A 10,500-nucleotide genomic window follows, 5' to 3' on the forward strand; every position below is an offset into this window, starting at 1 on the left:
TCTGTGGAGAAATAATTGAATGGCACATCATATAACTCAAGGCATTTTTTAATTTTACCCATCTATTTCATCCTATTTCTTGGAGTAAGCCAACTACAAATAGTACAGCACTGTGAAATTTAATTTCTCTTTTTTGGGCTATAGGTGTTGGGTTTTCAGCAAGCAGAGTGCGGTTATGATTGGATAATCCAGTACAAGGTTGTGTTTATGTAGAATCTTTCACTGAAGGAACTTTGAGTGCTTCATAAATATTGCCTCATGAATCCTTCTACCACCCCTAATTGGTGAGTGGAGTTATTATCCTCATTTAACTAATGGAACAATTAGAAAAGAGAGACCTAGGGCTTCCTATTTACCAGGCAATGGTTTATGTGACCATACAAATGTGATCTATATAGCCTTTTGATTCTTGATGCTATAACTGTATGCATATAAATTATATATTCCCATTCTGGTTTTATGCTACTAACAGTTTTCTTTGCTCGTGCATCAGACTGTTAAAAATTTATTGTCTAGGAACTTTCACAAATGCCCTCTATTACCAGGTATGATTCTTTAAACTTCCACAAAGCTTTTGCTATCCTAGTAGTTCTACTGTAATCAGCCTTTGTTTTTTTCCCATTTATCCAGAGGTTACATTTCATGTCATCTCAAACACCAGAGATATAGCCACATGCCACATTTAAACTCTATGTGGGCAATAGCTGTCATAAAGCCCATGGACCTTGCTTTGTAGAAGACAGGGTTAGTGCAGTCACCCAAGCAATATGTGTGGAATAAAGCAAAGAATAATAGGATAATCCAGTAACATCAGTAAGAAATGACAGCTGAGAAAGGAGGAGGAGAATAGAGGATTCTAAGAAGCATCTACTATGGTGGAGAGAATATATGGAGAATTGTGAGTATTCTCAGAAGACAAGCTGATTAAATGATACAAACTAGTTATTAAGTCTTATTTCTAGTCCTTTAGTACAGTAGTTTGGGGGTGTTCTCTCCTTACATAGCTCTAAGAGAAGAAACAAAATGGCAGTGGTAAACATCCAGAGTTAACGTAATGTGATCATAGTTCTTAGGTCAGTTAGAATTAAGTTATATTCTGTATGTCTATGAGGCAAGACATTTGTAATTCTGTCTTAAAGATTAATATCAGAAATGGTTAAAAGAAGAAAAAATGCCTGAAGCAATATATGTCAGAAAATGAATAGAGCCTCATTCCTCTCAAAAGGGAATGAGGAATGAGTTTGTCTTTTATCCAACATGAATATAGAGTCTTACCCAATCAGTGGGTAAGGTATAAGCTGACCCTCTGACAATTGTCAGAAGGTCTTGACATTGCTATTGGTGATCTGTTGACAGGAACACCTGGTAATAGCAGCAGAGGTGAGGGGTTACCAGAAAAGAAAGCATGATGTCCTCATGGAGGTAGTGCATGGTTGCCAGAAAGCAGAAGAAAGGGTGCCATTAATTGGCCCTTGGTAAGTTTCAGGCTCTACATTTTATGGACTCTACTGGAATGGAATAAAGATGAAAAAGAGGGTCAGTTTGACCATCTGCTTTATTTCCTTACACAAACAGACACCAAGGAGAAAACATGATTGCACCATTTCTTCAGTCCTGCACCTGAGTCTATAAAATCGCAACATATTTTGGACCTGGAACTCATTGGATCATTCGTCATCTTTCCAAATAATTTCTGGCTCTCAGAGCAGTTGAAAAACATGTTTTGGAGAGTCTGTGAAACATTCTGGGTGGGGTAGTTTCTAAAAGGCTCAATCTTAAACACAAAGCAGAGTTTTAAGGCCAGTGATTAGTACTGTTGCAACAACTTCACAGCTATGCTGAATATATGTAGTGTTAGGAATGCTCTAAACCCATGCTGGGTTAAGACACATCTTTCATCATACGTTGACAGAAGAGGGCTAAATAGTGTGTGTTACACATTTTTAATCTTTGTGCAAATCAACTCAGTTTCTGGGAAAATCAGTTGATAATAAAAATTTATATGCATTTCCCTTTTAACATAAAAAATTATGAAATATTTCATACATGCAAATAATAAATCTAAAGTAAGAATAAGTGATACCAATAATATTTATACCCCTGTGTTTACCACCTAGCTTAAGAAAGACAAATTTTCAAATCCCTTTGAAGCTCTCTGAGTTATTTCTCACTCTCGCGCACTCTAGAGGTAACTACAGTCATGCACTCCATAATGTCCTTCTGGGCAAAGTCCAATTGCAGATACAGAGAAAGTATAGGGAGCCAAACATGTAAAGGCCTGAGAAGTGGGAATGATAGGTAGAGGGAGATTCATGATTTTTTTTTTTTCCCCAGATACGCACTTTCAAATGGTGGTGAAAGTTCAAGAAATATGAGAAAAAAAATTCTGTTACATTTAGTGACATAGTGTCCATGCATGTCTTGGCATCTGCTGTTCTCTAGTCTCTTCTTTATAGTGTAAATTGGCTCTGAGAAGATGAGAAGAGTTGGGATTTAGAGTATAGGTGAAGAAACTGGCTTAAGGCAGGAGGGATTGCATTGGTTTCACTGTAACTATAGGAAATTTATGCAACTGTTGGTTTGACGGTTTCTATTTACTCTGAGAAGTGGAAGAGAGTTGAAAATGGAACATTTGAGGAAAGTGAAGGTTTGAAATTTCCATTGAGAAATTTGTACCAGCAAGAGGCAAAAGAGAAGTACCAGTTTAGAAGGGAAACAAAAGGTTATTAAACAGCAGAAGATGGGAAATCACTGAATGCTTTTGCTTGCGATTTAAGCACGATCACACAGAGTCCAAATCACATACTGTCCTAGTTCACAGAATGAATCGTGGACCGTAAGCGATACATGATTGTCTTGTACTATCTTGAATTTGTGCTTGTCATTCTCATGTTTTTCTTTACTGTTTGACCACACCTATGTATCCCTAATAACCTTGTAAGAAAGGTGTAATATTATATTTGCTCTTCTGTGGTTTATTTTGTCCAGAATTTTATTTGTGAGATTCAATCGTATTGATGCACGTAGCTGATTAATTTTTTCTGTTGTAGTAATCAATTGTATAAATATACCAAGATTGATTTGTTTACTCTTTTTCAATTGACAGCCAGGTTGTTCCCAGGCTACCAGGAACGTTCTTGTGTATGTGTCCTGGTGTTCACAAGCAAGATTTTTCTCTAGGGTGTAGAAAGTGGAATTTATGGTTAGTGGAATATGAGTATCTGAAAAAGTAAAGATAATGCCAAATTGTTTTTCAAAGTTGGTGAATCTATTCACACTCCTACCAATAGTGGATGAGAGTCTTTACTGTTCCACATTCTCTCCAACCTTTGGGATAGTGCGACTTTTACATCCTTGCCAATTCAGTGGGGGTGAAATGGTATCTTGTTGTGGATTGATTATTATTTTCCATGGTTGCTAAAAATGTTGAGCTTCTGATTATATGTTTATTGGCCACTCATGTTTCCTCTTTGGTCAAATGTCTGTTCATTTTGTCTGTATTTTGCCATTAGGTTGTTGACTTTTTCTTGTCTGTTTTTAGGAGTTCTTTATATATACTGGATATGAACGCTTTGTTATGTGTGTTGCAAAGATCTAGTTTGTTGTTTGCCTTTTCAATTTCTTTTGATAGGGTCTGTTATCTTCTTTAATATTCTCACCTAGGTAAACAAATATTCTCTGCTTAGTATTTAAAGAAGTAAAAATAGATCAATTATAATACTTAGATTTTTATTCAAGCATAAACATTAGAAATGGTTCATTTGTGTTAATTATCTTAAAAGGCAAAATAGTAGGAATATGATTCCTGACAGACTCTCCAGAGGAATCTGTTGAGATGACAACATACTAATTTTAACCAAATAGATTCACTCATTTATTTAGCTGAATCCTGTCATCATTAAGGGCATATCTAAAAAGCCTAGAAAAGTCAAATAGTGGCACATTTCTCTCCTCCAAGCATTATATTTCTGGAAAAAGTAGTCTGCACATGTCTCCTTTTTCTCATAATCACTCCTTATCCTTTGTTGATCTAGCTTCCTCCATGACTCCCTTGGAAACTGATCTTTCAAAGGTTGCAGTAACCTTGTAATTTCCAAATTGAATGGCCTCCTATTTAGAGTTGCCATATTTAGCAAATTAAAACAGAACATTCAGTTAAATTTGAATTTCAGATACACAATGAATACTTTTTTTAGTATAAGTATGACTCAAAGATTAATATTTCATGGGACACACTTATACCAAAAAATTATCATTGTTTATCTGAAACTCAAACTCAATTAGACATCCAGAATTTTATCTGGCAACCCTACTCTTATTAATGGCTTCTCTTTGTAGCACATTTCTAGTTCTACTCAACAATTCTCTGATCCTTACCGTACTCCTTTTCAACCACTATGTTAAATATAGATGTTTCCAAGGTTCATGGCCTTTTTTTATTTCCTCTGTCTACATTTCTTTTTTTGGAGATATTATTCACTCTTAGCATTCAAATATTTTTATGCCAATAATGCAAAAGCCTAAAGCCTATGTATTTCCCTAGAATTTCAGACCTGAATTTCCAACTTGAGCATTTCCACATGAGTAACGAAATGATACTTTAAGTTCCACATGTCTGAAACCAAAACTGTCTTTCTCCCTGCCACATCAAACTTCCTCCCTATTTTATTTTGGTTCATGACATCACCAAATTCTCAGTCATGTACATTAAACAACTTCTCTTTTATCTTTAATTTTATCCTCAGTCCAGTATTGTTTTCTCCACAACCCTCACTTTTCCTCTCCCCATACACATTCGATCCAGCACGAAGTGCTGTCAATGACTCAAGTATTTATATTAATAATTCTCTTGTGGTGATTGTAATGATGGAATGAAACAAAGATGTGGGAATTTTGGTATTTAGTTTGTGTGGCACACTTATAGAACAGTGAGCTGTGAGTACATTGTTTTCTACTCAAATGTTCCACAAGTCTCCAGGCCTGAGAGTCCCTCCTTCTGTTCTCCTAGGCAGGAGATTGGGGAAGAAGCTGGTGGCTAACATAAATTATCCTACTGAGGAGAGTTTAGAGCCTTGGAGAATGGCTTTGATGAGAGAATCTAACTCTGAGGGAAAAGAGAAGGTCAGGCTCCAGAGAAAAACTTCAGAATGGGCCCCGGGGCTCTTCCTCCTTTCTATCACGCAATCCCACTTTTCTTCTCTTTCCTTCCCTAATCTCCCATTACACACTCCCAACTTCCCCTGGAAGTTTTCCCAACTTCCCCTGTCCCCTGGAAGGAAATGCAAGAGACCAATAAACATAAACCCCAGAAATGGAAATTAAAGCAAGCAACAATAAAATACCTTGGAAAAGTTTCAAACAGGTGAGGGATGTGGTCAAAGCCTTTCTAAATAAACATGCTTTTGTTTGATTTGAAAATTTAATTGTAGCAAGAGTTTCAAGATGTAAATGATCTGAATTACAGATTTTCAATAACTTGGAAATAAGAGTAGTATACTATAAACAATGGTACCATTTAGTATTTAAAAACAGTACAGTATGACAAAAACCAGAATTCCTAAAATGAATATTGCAGTCGTTGTTGTTAGGTGCTGTCAAGTTGTTTCCAACTCATAGTGACCCTATGTACAACAGAACAAAACATTGCCCATCCTCTGCAATCCTCACAATCGTTTCTATATTTTAGCCCATTGTTGCAGCCACTGTGTCAGTCGTCTTTTCAAGGGTCTTCTTTTTCTCTGACCCTCTACCTTACCAAGCATGAGGTCCTTCTCCAGAAACTGGTCCCTCCTGATAACGTCCAAAGTATGTGAGACGAAGTGTCGCCATCCTTGCTTCTAAGGAACATTCGGGCTGTACTTCTTCCAAGACAGATTTGTGTGTTCTTCTGGCAGTCCATTATATATTCACTATTCTTTGCCAACATGTAATTCAATGGCATCAATTCTTCTCCCTTCTTCTGTATTCATTGTCCAGCATATGAGGCGATTGAAAATACCATGGCTTGGGTCAGGTGCACCTCAGTCCTCAAAGTGACAATTTTTACTTCTTAACACTTTAAAGAGGTCTTTTGCAGCAGATTTTCCCAGTGCAATACGTCATCTGATTTCTTGACTGTTGCTTCCCTGGGCATTGATTGTGGATCAAGTAGAATGAAATCCTTGACAACGTCAATGTTTTCTCCGTTTATCATGGTGTTGTAATCATTACTCCATTTAAAGCTCAAAGTCATCGCTTTAGGTGATGTTGTTATTAGGCATCATGGGGTCCATTTTCAACTCATAGTGACTCCATATGACAGAGCAGAACTGCCTCATAGGATTTTTTTGACTATAATCTTTAGGGAGCAGATCACCAGGCCTTTCTTCTGTGGTACCGGTGCCACTTGCTGGTTTTCAGTGACCAACCTTTTGGTTAGTAGGTGAGTTTTAACTGTTGCCCCAGCGTCACTCCTTATTGCTTTAGGTATTGACGTTCAATTCTTCGTTCATTATCTACCTTAAAAGTCATTTTCTTCTTGATTTCTTCGTCTGTGTTAACAGTCAATCCTGGACTCAGGTAAGTTTGCATTTCAATTTAGTCCTTCCTTTATGTGGCTGTACAAGTCTGTGTCCCCTCCTGGATTATCAAGCCTTTAGGGGAAGAGACCATGTCCTATTGTTTTTATACCTCCATTGTTCTTTGCACTGGGTTGTGCTCAAAAACTGTTGTCTTGAGCCTCACTTAACCTTAAAGCAAATAATAAATAATTCATTTTGCTCAGTTTGACCAGCATGGGTGATGTAGATACAATAAGCTATATATAGATATATTAGTAAAATAAATTGATAATACGTGCTATCTCCAAAAATGTACCTTTATAATCTGTCTTTGAGTACAAATGAATTCAAGTTTTGGAAAACACTTAAAATTTTTAAAAGAGAAAGTTGCATACTGGAGCACTAAAGACTTATTTAAAAAGCATGGGTCTATAAACACTCTTCCCACTAAACAAGCAAAGGTTATTTTTAAATGATGGATCTTTCTGTTATCTTGCAGTTCAGAAGAATGATCCCCTGCAAGGACAGAGTTTGAGAAACATGAATGTGGCCTTTTCTTCAAAGAACTCAGATGTGTATTATCCTGGATTCCGATTTATACATGTAGAAACTGAAGACATTAAACAACGTGCCTAAAGGGAGTTATTGACTAGAGCTGGGGAAAGACTCCCAGCTTGTGCCGTAACCCATAGACCCTGTTGACAGAAGTCAGGCTCTGCCGGCTGTTTTGTAAGTGCAATGTTAGCAAACAATAAAGCCACATCTGCTACAGACTTGACCGAGAAATCAGTTTTTTAGGAGCACAAATGACCTGGGAGAGAGGAAGTAAATCTGAGAAAGATGAGACCCTACGGTTGCTAAGGTTTGTATTAGAGACTTGCAGAAATGAACATTTACTCCCAAGAGTGCTCAGGGAACATCCGAGCCACCACAATTATTCCTGCACAAAACCTCTCTATTACTTGCTTCTAACTAGCCTAGTTTTCTAGTTATCTGACATGGACATAGCTTTACTGATAACAAGAGTGAGGAGGGTGCAGGAGCTGTGCCCAGTGTGGGGGAAAGGTATGTGGAAATAAACTCAGAGATAAAAAATAAGCTTGGTATTAATGGGGTGTTTTAAAGAATGTTCCCCCATCATGTGACTAAAAAAAAAGGAAGCATGCCATTTAGGTCATTGCTAGAATATTGAATTGCTAACATCGGCTTTTCACAGTTTGGATAAAATATGCAACCAAATCCCAACTAACACTCATTGTGAAAACACATATTGAAAATCCTTTTTCATTCAGAGCAGACAATCTAGAAGCACTGTTTTGGCCACAAGAATGTGTCCCTATTAAAATGACACCAGAGCCCCAGACTAGAGCGGTGCTTTAACTTGCCACACAAGAGCTGGGATTTTTACTTTGTTTCACATTCCTCACAAGGCTCCGTTTTGAAGCTTTTAGGCAAGAGGTGATGCGGGGACAGCATTGTATTGATAAAGATTTCAAAGCTGAGGAGTTTCCCACCGACTGACCTATTTTACCACGGATGTGTTATATACTGCAGAAAGTTTCACGCACACAGCAAATTCATTAAGGCATGGCATTCTTACGTACGGATGTGTGTGTGTGTGTGTATAAAGTATATACATATAAATAAGTGCATACTTTTGCTGGAAGACTGAATAATCTGAGTTTGATCAATTATTTATGCATTTTAATAAGAGATCATGGCTAATACCTTTAAGAATCCGCTTTTTAAATCCAGAATTTTATTTTTCTGTCTTGTTGTTGAATTTTTTTTTTATTGTGCTTTAAGTGAAAGTTTACAGCTCAAGTTAGTTTCTCATACAAAAATTTATACACACATTATTATGTGACCCTAGTTGCTCTCTCTGTAATGTGACAGCACGCTCCTTCTTTCCACCCAGGATTTCCTGTGTCCATTCGACCCAGCTCCCTGTCCCCTTCTGCCTTCTCATCTCACCTCTGGACAGGAGCTGCCCATTTAGTCTCGTGTATCTACTTGAAAGAAGAAGCACATTCTTCATGAGTATCATTTTATATCTTATAGTCCAGTCTAATCTTCGTCTGAAGAGTTAGTTTCGGGAATGCTTTTAGTTCTGGGTTAACAGAGAGACCGGGGGCCATGTCTTCCGGGGTTCCTTCAGTCTCAGTCAAACCATTAAGTCTGGTCTTTTTACTAGAATTTGAGTTCTGCACCCTACTTTTCTCCTGCTCTGTCAGGGACTCTCTGTTTTGTTCCCTGTCAGGGCAGTCATTGGTGGTAGCCAGGTACCGTCTAGTTCATCTGGTCTCAGGCAGATAGAGTCTCTGGTTTAAGTGGCCCTTTCTGTCTTTTGGGCTAATATTTTCCTTAAGTCTTTGGTGTTCTACATTCTGCTTTGCTCCAGGTGGGTTAGGATCAGTTTGATGTATCTTTCATGGCCACTCTCTAGCTTTTAAGGCCCCAGACGTGACTCACCAAAGTGGGATGTGGAACATTTTCTTAATAACCTTTGGTATGCCAATTGACATAGATGTCCCCTGAAACTATGGTCTCCAGGCCCCTGCCCCTGCTACTCTGTCCCTCGAAGTGTTTGGTTATATTCAGGAAACTTCTTAGCTTTTGGTTTAGTTCAGTTGTGCTGACTTCCCTTATGTTGTGTAAATCCAGAATACTTTTGGAAAAGAGAACTCATTTTAACATTCCAGAACAAAACAGGTGTTAACTGTAGTAAATACGATGTGCCAGATTCTCTCTGTTATCAGCACCTTTCGAGCCATAAAAAGGTACTTAAGAAGCTCTGTCAGTTCTGTCAGGCCACTAATACATTAGTGTACTAAATAGCCTAAGGATTGATGTGACCATTAAACGTGCCTAACTTACAACTCAGAGTAAGTTATATACCAGCTGAACCTAATGCAATATAAAGTCACTGCCTAAATCTCAGAAATATCAAATGGTTGTTTACTTGAGGAATTTAAGAATAATAGTAGGGAATAAGTTCCACCCATCTATCAATCACTTACGGATTCTTTTACTTAACACGTTTTTACTGAAGGCCTACTCTGAGCTAGACACTGTTTTATGTTCTCGTGTAGAATGTTGTATAACTTCGACAAGTCTTTCTTTTAGGAGTCGATATTTAGTGAAGAGGACAGTGCAATAAAAATTATATACTTAAAGAAAAAGACAATTTCCATCAATGATAAGTGGTATAAAAAATAAAATGGGACAACTTATTTTGTGGGAGGGTCAGGAAACCCTTCTGAGTTCCAAATAATAAAAATAAGCTATCTATGTGCAAGTCTATAGGGTCGCTGTAAGTCGGGATCACCTCGATGGCAAGTTTTTGTTTTTAATGTGAAAGTCTGGGAAGTCCTTCGATGGTGCAAATGGCTAATGTGCTCAGCTGCTAACCAAAAGTGGGAGGTTCCAGTCCATCCAGAGGTGCCTCAGAAGAAAAGCCTGGCAGTCTACTTCTGAAAAATTATCCATTGAAAACCGTATGAAACGCAGTTCTATTCTGACTCACATAGGGTCGCCGTGAGTTGGAATGGACACAATGGCAATTGGTGGTATTGGTGAAGGTCTGGGGAGTGAGTGATCCAGGCCAAGTGAACAGTAAGTTTAGGCCTTGAGGCAAGGGTGAACATAGAGAAACCGGAGAGAGGCAGGGGCCTGTGGTATAGGATGAGGACAGAGAGGTGGGTAGGAACAGTTCTTATTAAGCCCACTGCCATCATGGTAGAAAGCCTGGATTTCTGGGGCAAAGAGCTACTGGAGGATTTTAAGCAGGCCACAACCTGATTTATATTTTGAAATTTTCCTCGGATTACTGTGTGGAAAACCATTGTGAGGAAAAGAATTAGGATCCTGGATGAGGGTCTACTGCTATAGTCCAGAGGACAGATGCTGAGGGCTCACACTGGGGGTTACCAATGGAGACAGAGAGAAGGATCAATGAGTG

At 38.1% G+C, this 10,500-nt stretch overlaps 1 long non-coding RNA gene across 1 annotated transcript in view; it reads left to right on the plus strand.

Annotated features, from left to right (window-relative positions):
* Positions 1 to 8,965, plus strand: part of LOC111751740 (uncharacterized) — a 120,941-nt gene extending 111,976 nt beyond the window's left edge. Inside the window, exon 3 of the long non-coding RNA XR_002786827.2 lies at positions 7,039 to 8,965. This is a non-coding gene — a long non-coding RNA (uncharacterized LOC111751740). The remainder of the gene's footprint in view (positions 1 to 7,038) is intronic.
* The last annotated feature ends 1,535 nt before the right edge of the window (positions 8,966 to 10,500 follow it).

This window comes from Loxodonta africana, chromosome 1 (assembly GCF_030014295.1).
Source record: "Loxodonta africana isolate mLoxAfr1 chromosome 1, mLoxAfr1.hap2, whole genome shotgun sequence".
Taxonomy (NCBI): domain Eukaryota; kingdom Metazoa; phylum Chordata; class Mammalia; order Proboscidea; family Elephantidae; genus Loxodonta; species Loxodonta africana.